This window comes from Podarcis tiliguerta (genome assembly GCF_965153285.1).
Source record: "Podarcis tiliguerta genome assembly, chromosome: 13".
NCBI lineage: Eukaryota > Metazoa > Chordata > Lepidosauria > Squamata > Lacertidae > Podarcis > Podarcis tiliguerta.
In genome coordinates, this window is record NC_139546.1 from 25,262,442 (window position 1) to 25,272,516 (window position 10,075).

Here is a 10,075-nt window from a genome sequence, read left to right on the forward strand (position 1 = left end):
AACCTAAAGAAACTATTTCTGGCCAACTTCACCCTGATGATAGAAAAAAATTAAAAGTGATTTTAGAAGGTGGACCTCCTTTAATCTTTCCATACTGGGAATAATTGCTTCCGTAAAAAAAATATGTCTTGTCTGCCTAAGTTATTATCTCTTTTCGATTTTTCAGCCCAAATTTGGCCATTGAAATATCAGGATCTTAAAAGGCTTGGGTGAATAAATCCAATCTGTATGAAACAGGCAAAACAGGTGGTTGGGGAACACCAAAAATTAACCTGTATTATGAAGCCAATGAGTTAAGACAGGCTACATCCCTAATAACTAGAGATATATGAAATGCATGGGTTCAAATGGAAGAAACACACAATATGGAAATTTCAAGAGATGCTATTCTTTCAATGGGCATGCAAATACAGGATAAAAATGCCCCCCCCCCTTTTAATAAGAACAGGCTTCAGTATTGTTATGGCTGGGGTAGGAGAAAGGTTTATATCATTTAAATGAATTTTACTTGAAACTCTGAGCCACTTGGAGGGTGTTGCAGGAGAAACTTGGAACCCTGGGATGTAATTGGCTGGTGTTGAAACAAACCACCTCTTTTATATCACAACAAGAAATAAAGGCTCAAGCTGCCCTCACTCTCAAAGATTTTGAACAGCTTGTACTTTCAAGTGTTGTTTGTTAACATGAGAGGATGGACATCTAAACGATACAGAACATTTGTGTTTCGTGACCTAAAAGAGTGTTGGGAAAGTGACCTAGGAGATGCCGCAAATGACTCTGATTGCAGGGGGAATTTGCAATAATTCTGCAAGGGCTGAAAGAGCTATGCTCAAAATAGTATGGGGGGCATTATACCACCGTAAGATTACCTCATATAGTAAAAACATCTTCTGCAAAATGTTGGCAATGTGGTCAGCATAATGGAATGTATTTCTACCTTTGGTGAGAATGTCCTCAGGAGAATTTACCAAACTGCTGCTCCACACCAGGTACAAACACAAGTACCCTAGAGAGGAAGACTACATCCTTATGAATCACATGGCCACTCCTGAGCCCTCCAGTCTGTCCAGCTTGTCTATCCATGCCTTGGTAATTCATGCCAGGATCAAGTGCTAGACAGAAGCAGGCATGCCCTGGGCTCTGCTCCTGGTCAGGGAACAGGAGCCACTGGAGATTTCATATGGCCCCATCTCCTGGACCAAGCTGATCCCATATATAAACTCCATTGCTTTCTTTTTCTCTTCTGTTCCTTTTTCCTTTAACGTTAAGAAGCTTTGGCCTGGGTCTTATCTTTTTGTCATCTGTACATTGCTTAGAAAATGTTATGTTCTTTATCAGCTGCTGCTGCTGCTCATAATAATAATAATAATAATAATAATAATAATAATAATACAGTCGTATCTTGGAAGTTGAACAGCCTAGTTGTCGAACGTTTTGGCTCCCAAACGATCAAAACCCGGAAGTGACAGTTCTGCTTTGCGAACGTTCTTTTGGAAGCTAAACGTCTGACGGGGCCTCGGTGGAACTTCCTGCAGCCAATCAGAAGCCGTGCTTTAGTTTCCGAACTTTTTGGAAGTCTAAGTTGAACAGATTCCGTTCAACTTCCAAGGTACGACTGTAATGATGGGATTTAGCAGCAACATCTGTTGATAGGGTAACTCAAGGGGGTGGGGGAGGTAGTGGAAAGCGGGCAACTTTTATGTCTCTGATCTCCATTTCCCTGGAATGGCTTGTCTGCCCCCCACTGCCATGTCTGCTCCTGCCGTATCTCAAATATTTGAACAGGGTACACATCCCTCCTCCCCAGGTACCAATCCTGTAGTCCAGGCACATGCTAACCATTCTTTTAAGAACACTGCAGCTACAACAAGGCCAGAAAACAATGGTGGTAATGTAATTAGTGCATATGCAAACCAGTAAAAGGAGCAGCATTAATAAGGTGAAGTACAGTTATCAAAATCAACACACATTATAGTACTTTAACATATCACTGACCTTCTCCCCCAAAGCCTGTAGTATGGAGAGTGTTAAGAATGCTATCTGAATGGACAGTTGGGGCAAATTTCTTACAACTGCATAATAAGAGCCGCGAAAACACTTAGAAGACATGAATAGGTCATAGCAGTCTTCCCATTAACCTCCTGCCCAGGGCAAGTAACTGACTGGATCCTTACCTGAAACTGCCTTGTAACATCTAGGGACAAGTGTGGGGGCCATCTATCTGGCATTTCTTAAAAACACACCATTTTACTTTATTTTTTGAAAGGCTGACCTACAGACCTGGAATGCTAGAAACATGTGGGAGATGGGCCTTCCAAGCCGGAAGACAAAACCAGCCCATGATGGAAGTGCTGTAGGAGACAAGCTAAGGTGGCAGGGCCCAAGAGAAAGCTCTCACATTGATCTGAACACGCCAAGTAGGGCACCGCCGTGGCTTAAATTGAATCAGCTTGCGACTCAAAGGGATGATTGGATGGGCAACATTGCCACGGGCTGGGAGAGGCGCCGCATGAACAGACACGGCTTCTCAAGCATGGCCTGAGAAAGGTTAAATGGGGACTTTGGGATGCAGGTGCCAAAACCCACAGCATCTTGCAAGGAACACCCTAAACCAAATATTGAGGGGAAAGGGGGAACACTTCAAGGAAGTAGCACCTGCTTCCTCCACCCACTCCAAATTTAGTGCTATTTGTTCCCTCCGTTAGGGCAGCAACAAAACGGAGCAAACAAGCTGGCTCGCTCACTTCTAATATTTTTGCTCATTCACACCGTCCCCGTATTTTACATTAAGACCCTTTCCAAGATCTACAAGGAATCTGCAGAATAGGACAAACTTTTCAAACATTAGTTATACACGGCATTTCCCACACTACCTCTGTCAGGAATATAAACGGTGCTAGATACTTCTGCATGGATTACGATGTGCACAGACTTTCTGCTTAAGCATTCTTTATACGCAGGAATGTATTCCTCACAAGGCTGCTTGTGTTCAGTCAAGCAAGGCCTTCCTCCATTTGGTTTTCTGAAGAAGAAGATGCTATCGCTTCCTCTCTATGGTGGACCCTGAAAAGGGGCAGAGCAGACTTATCTTTTTATACTCTGACAACATTTAAATAACTGTTCCAAGGTACAAGGACATGTTCTTCAAACAGCAATCCATGCTCCCGCTTCCCTCCTTTATTCATTCAGTAGAATGGACAGCAGGTATCTTGTGTGCGGTGTATGGGCGTGCGTCACATTTTTTATGCTCTCCTATGGGAAAAGATCCCTGAAAATATAAAAACAAAATAGCAAGCAAAGAGCTAGGCTAGAAAATTTGCTTGTTTTCTATTTCCAGGGAGTGGGTTTCACACAGGGGGAAGCATTAAAAAAAATGTTATCCCCACCAGCATTCTCAAGTGGAAAAGTTCGCCTTATTCTGCCACATTTGTTGACCCAATCTCAGAAAGCACATTTTGCAGACTGTATATTTCAGAACGTAAGGAGAGGAGAAAAGGTTGAATACTTGGCCATAAAAGCTCCGCACCTGTGAAAAGCCAGCACACAAAGGAGAAGGCGTCCAACCTTAAGTGTGAAGGCACATACTTTTTGATGTCAGAGAATAAACATACAGTCCCTAGCAGCATTCCCAAGTCCTAGGAGGAGTATACAGTGGGGTTTCCCCTGAAATGAACAGGAATTAAACTACATTAGCAGTTGTTAAACTGAAATAATTCAAATAATAACTCCTTTTCCCACAATTACAGAACAGGGAAGAAATGCAATCAGTCAGTGCTGTTCATCCTTGTTCTTATAAGAACTAAATCTATCCTTAAAATAAAGGATGCAAGCCAGATGTACACACTTCAGTGGATCAATTTCCTCAACTTATTCTGATGTCATCAGTATATATTCAAACACAGGGGAAAATGCAACATCCACTTCATATTCCTCAAGAAGGAGATTGATTAAAACTTGAGAAAGCGCCAAAGGAATCAAAATGCTCTAAATAACGTTAACCTATCAAGCCACACAATTTACTCGAGAAGAGCACTTATCCGGCTTTGTGGCCCATCCTTCCACCCTAAACCTGACATATCATAGGTGTGTGGTGACCTTGAGTCACTCTATCACAACCTGTGAATTCATTTCCCTCACACACAGCTACTCAGTGATCCAAACCCATCAACGTAATCCCAGACTAGACTGTTACATAGACTGCCCTCAGTCTCAGGCATGAGCCCAAAATTACCATCGCTCTTAAGGATTTTGTCTACCAATATGAGGCAGCACTATGATTACAACTCCACAAAAAACCCTTTGACACTTTTTGTCTGGTACCAAAAATTCATAGGCCAGGGGTTGCGAAAGTCAGTGCTATAAAGAAGGGTAACATTTGGAAATTCCTAAGAACCACCATAACGACCACCATACATACTGAATCATGACATGCCTAGATGGCCATGTGAATGGATTTCAGGCAATCATGATCATTCCACACAGAACAGCTCATACCAACACTGTGGTGCTTAATCCTCATGCACAGCTACCATTACATTCGCGGATAAATGAGCACACACATCACTACACTATGCAAACTTGTTACGGCTGACATACAACAGCACTTCCTGAAAAGTTACCATCCACCTCACTTAATATGCCTCAATATATTAATGACTTGCTTCTAAGTTAATTAATAAGGAGCTGTTCAAGAGGTTTCATCAGGATTTTCACCTTCTCCAGCTCCACAATTTACTTGAGCTTTACCTAACAGCAACCTATTATTTCCAGGCACCACAGCTATTTTAAAAGAAAGCCACCTAGAAATCACCTTACACTGTAAGCCGACTGTTCCCTATGCATACCTTTACATAAATGACTATTATCCACAATGCAGAAAGCCCCTTCTATATCCAATGATGCAGGCTCTAGTGCATGAAACATTATGCAGTAAGAGATGGAAAGTACTATAGGAATCTTATTTGAGGGCTAGTTTTTTGTTGGTATAACCAATGCTAGTTCTGGCTCAAGGTAGTAGTTAGCAAGCTTTCTACATCTCTGTAAATCACTTCCACACTGCCCGGTCTGCCACCATTCCCCCAAGAAACCTTGCACGTTGCAGAGGATTGAAAGATGTTCAAGGCAGATCCTCAGTCCACGAAAGTGCTTCCCAGGCTTGTCGGACTTCATTGTAGGAGAGCGCCTGGAACACACCCAATACTCACCTGCAGATGTGTATTAAGGGATAATCAGCAGTGGTTGGTAAGCTGCCTTTCGGGGAAGCCTGTCTGCTAGTCTTGATTTACTCTTTGAGGAATCTCTGCTATAAGGAAACCCAGGGCTCCCCAGAACAAAATTTGAAAGCCACTGGTTTAGTGAGAATATTGTTTTGCTGGTTTCACTTGATTTTGTGTCAAGTACTTGAGCCATTACAAGGGGGAAGGTGTACAGCAAGCTGTACAATGTGAAGCGGTGGATTGGTGTAATATTTTACAGGTACCTCATGCAAAGCTAACATCCCTCAGGCATTCATAAGTTATGGTTCTGCTGTATGCACACTTAATACAGCAAACAATCCAAGCTTATTTAATGCAGTACTTTGGGATGGATAATTCCGCAGAAACAGCTATATTTTTCTGCAGAATTCTTTTTGTCTAAAAATGAACTATTTTAGAAATCCAATTAGCAACGTATTGAATGGATACAATGAGTTGTATTCAACTAAGTTCTGGGTGAGATTAGCCCCATTAAAATTAATGAAGCAGTCACATACATTAACTTCAATGGGTCTACTCTGAGTAGCACTAGCACTGAATATCATCCAATACCAGCCAAAATGGTATTTAATAAACTTTTTCTCCAGGAAGCACATTTTTATGTATTATCTGCCTATATAATTTAGCTATCTCCAAAAACATCATCAATATTCCCATATTGCATATAGGGGAAACAGACTTACACAGGGGACACGGATGGTGCTGTGGTCTAAACCACTGAGCCTCTTGGGCTTGCTGATCAGAAGGTTGGCAGTTCGAATCCACGCAACAGAGTGAACTCCCATTACTCTGTCCCAGCTTTTGCCAACCTACCTAGCAGTTTGAAAGCACGGCAGTGCAAGTAGATAAACAGGTATGGCTGTGGCAGGAAGGTAAACAGTGTTTCCGTGTGCTCTGGTTTCTGTCACAGTGTTCAGTTGCACCAGAAGCAGTTTAGTCATGCTGGCCAGATGACCCAGAAAGCTGTTCATGGACAAACGCCGGCTCCCTCGGCGTGAAAGCGAGATGAGCACCACAACCCCATAGTCACCTTTGACTGGACTTAACCATCCGGGTGTTCTTTACCTTTACCTTATCATAGGGGAAACAGAGACTGTGAGTGGCATGCCAAACATAATCAAGTCAGGGGTCCTTAAAACCAGGGTAGGGGAACCTATGGCCTTCCAGATGTTGCTGCACTACAACTCCCATCATCCCTGGTCGCTGGCCATACTATAAGGTGAACAGCATCTAGAAGGCCACAAATTTATTGACCCCTGCTTTAAAAATTACTGGAGCCAATCTGCTTTTCCATAAGTGGCTTCTGTATCAATGAGGTAATGCTTAATTGACCCTATCCAATGGATCCTTCCCACAGTATTTCTTCTTATTATTATCCTGCCTTACCCCAGGTGCCTTACAAATAAAACAGAAAATATGGACGTTAAAAGTAATGAAACACTTACAGAACTGAAACACTACAAAAATATATATTTGAAAATATAGCTAAGTGGAAGAAAACAAAACATCACAGCACGAGCCCTTTTACCAGTCAGTTCCTAAAGACCTGCTGGAATAATTGGCCTCCCTTCTCAGTGTTGTACCAATTACACTGGCCAGAACCCCACAATCAAGTTTAATCACCTTGAGGCCTGTCTCTTGCTCCACTCTTCTGCCTACTATAATCAGAAACAAGGAGGACTAGCATCTCTATACAACAACAGATTTTGGAAGATGGAAAATGGAAAGGCCAAGGACAAGACTACAGGCGGAGAAAGCAGCATGTAGAAAGGAGATACTGTGGTTATTGCTCAGAAAAGAAACACATGCATCATTCCAGAACTGGCACCAATATTTATTTTATTTATTGGATTTACATCCCAGGACAGCTGACACAGTAATGGCAAAACATATTTTTAAAATCTAAAAACAGTTTAAAAACATTCTTTCAAAGTTAAAAACATTCACAATCAGTGATCAGGGTTGTCAGCAACAGTTTCCTTCTGTCATCAAATGCTTTGGTAAACAGAATTTTTTTTAAATTTCTCGTGAACATCAATAATGAGAGAGAGCACACCTCACTAAGGAGGGCATTCCAGGGTCTGAAAAGGCCCTGTCACCGGTCAGGCCAGCACAAGAACAAAGAGCAATACTCTGGCAGGCAGGTGCTAGAATCAAACCCAGAATTGGGACCAAACTAGATTATCCAGGTGGGCTTTTGATGCTTTTCATGACTACAGTTCCCATCCTCCCCAACTACAGACCATGTTGACTGGGGCTAATGGGAATTAGAGAGTCCAACAACGTCTAGAAAGCACTGGATTCCCCATCTCTGCAGTAGAGCCTTCTCATGTTTACAGGGTATCCTGTACCAAAAGTAATCCCTGCCAGATAACTGTGCAATCTGTCCTGTTTTATAAAACTTCAAAGAAGGTTCCACACATTTTGGAATGACAATTACCCATCACAGGCATGCAAATAGCAACACATTTAAGAGGGCAAGACATGCAAATCAGGAGTGCCATGCAATGTTGACCGCAACAGGAACAAGTTACATTGCAGTCTTAAAACGCACAATGCTTTGCAAAGCCAAGGACCATATCCAATTTAGAATACAGTGGTACCTCGGGTTACAGACGCTTCAGGTTACAGACTCCGCTAACCCAGAAATAGTACCTCGGGTTTAGAACTTTGCTTCAGGATGAGAACAGAAATTGTGCAGCAGCGGAGCGGCAGCTGCGGGAGACCCCATTAGTTAAAGTGGTGCTTCAGGTTAAGAACAGTTTCAGGTTAAGATAGGACCTCCAGAACAAATTAAGTTCTTAATCTGAGGTACCACTGTATAGGGAAGCTGAAAAATTGCCCAAATCCATCATTTTACTCCAGCAGGCCATCATAGAACTGAAGCAGAACATGATCCCCAGTGAGCAAGGACTGCAATGAAGGAGGAATCTAATGGAAAGAGAAAGCTCTATGGGGAAAAGATATATGCAAACAACTGTTCAGTGAGAAAGCTGTATGCCAGCACGCTGCCTTAATACATAATCCCACCCCACCTAACTTGCAGGTATTTCTGCACTCTCCACTTCCAAGTATGTTGAGAGTTTTGAGAACCACACATTTAGTGAACAAATACTACAGTCAGACAAGCACTGATAACATTCTAAGAAAAGCAACTGAGGAAGGCAACTCCACCTGCAGAAAGGTGAGTGCAGAGTTCCTTGAACTAAAGTTATTCACTGACTGACAACACATACTTCTGAAGGAGGAACAAAAAGGTGACCACACCCAGCATATGCCCAAAAGGCCATTTACAGCAAAGGGAAAGACAACATATAATCCGGAAGAGGCCCTGGTTTGGAAGAGAGCAAAAAGGAATAGAGGACTTTGGGAATTAAGCAGATGCAGTTTGCCTGTAAGCATGTCAGATTCCAAGCGCATTCAGCTCATATTCAGAGGACATACTAAAACTCCCTCAATCTTTGTGCGCATCTAAGTTTCGAGTGCCTCATTTGGAGCTTAAGAACAAAATATTATGGGTGACACTCCAAAGAAACTCATATCCCTCCTCGTCACCAGTTCTTGTTGTGTCTGACCCTCAACATCCAGCAACTTAGAAGAATAAGGAAGAAAAAGGGCAGTTTCCTCAATGCCACACCCTCACTCACCCTCTAAATAACCTAGCCCCCTTCCACAGATACTTCTCCATGCCACCATTTCAGCAGCAAAGTATATCATGTATAGCCCTCACAAAATTCACAGCAGCTTATGTAAACCTCCCTCCCTCCTGACAGTTTGTCACCTGCTCCCATTTTATTCACCCTCAATGTATCACCCAGATACATAAGCCACCACATATTTATCTGCTTCACCTGTTCAGCTTATGTCTAAATCCTCAACCACCCGCAGACAAAAACCTCTGGCGCTGCAACACACCCCTTCCCCGGAAAGCACCTGCTCAATACCAACTACAGTATATTTCAAACCGGGCTAACCAAGCCCCGCAATGCTCTTGACCCACCTCTCCCCATAAATTCTCGCAGGCGTAACCCTCCCAATATCCCCAGCCTGTACACACACCAAGGGTCTCTCTCTCCCCTCCCCCCAACTCCTCTTTCCCAACCCCTGGCTTGAAATAACCCCAGTACCTAAACAAGCGGCGACACTGGGGGAAAATAAAATCTAAATACAATTTTCCAATCTCTCCTCCTCCTCTTCCTCCTTCCAGGCCCCTTTCTTTATACTAAATTTCTCCTGGTCAACGAATCAAAGTATCCTCTCACCTTTGCTCACCCCAGAAACCCCTCTTCTTCCCCCTCACCTCCCCCAGCGCCCAGGGGCTCCTACCAAATCGCCCACCCCCTTCAACAACAGGCCAATGGGGCCCACCCCTCTTCTCCCCCCCTGTTCCCAGTCCCTCCTGCTGTGCTCCCTCCTCCCGCCATCCCTTTGGTCCCTCACCGCCGAGCCCTCTCGCTCCACCCCGCCCCTGCTCGCCCACTCCCCAGCCCCGTGACCTCCGCAGGAACACGGGTCAAATGTCAAAGCGCAGCCCGCCCACCCACCCAACCACTCAGCCAAAGGCTTCTCAAGGAGGCCACGGATCCCACACCCAACCAGCCGCCCCTCGTTGTGGATTCCGCAGCCCTCTTCGCTTACCCACAAGCTCTTCTGCCTCTCTGGTCTTCTCTCTCTCTTTCTCTCTCTGCTCCGGGGCCTGCAACCCGGAAACAGCCGTGTGCCCGCCCGGCGGCCACGCAAAATGGCGTCGAAGAGCACTCCCCGGGGCCAACGCGCACGCGCAACGTGGCTCCGCCTTTTCCCGTTTGGAGTAGGTGGGA

General features: G+C 44.0%; 1 protein-coding gene across 4 annotated transcripts in view; it reads right to left on the reverse strand.

Moving 5' to 3' along the window:
- Positions 1 to 10,024, reverse strand: part of WIPF2 (WAS/WASL interacting protein family member 2) — a 30,574-nt gene extending 20,550 nt beyond the window's left edge. The window contains exons 1-2 of one of the 4 annotated variants that reach the window (XM_083408716.1): positions 9,894 to 10,011; positions 2,874 to 3,063 (exon numbers count right to left, since the gene is read on the reverse strand). The gene's annotated coding sequence lies outside the window, so the exon portion shown is untranslated. Of the gene's footprint in view, positions 1 to 1,995; positions 2,675 to 2,873; positions 3,064 to 8,491; positions 8,587 to 9,893 lie in introns of those variants that run through there. The other 3 variants (XM_083408715.1, XM_083408713.1, XM_083408717.1) reach the window with 3 other exon arrangements.
- Between the last annotated feature and the right edge of the window lie 51 nt (positions 10,025 to 10,075).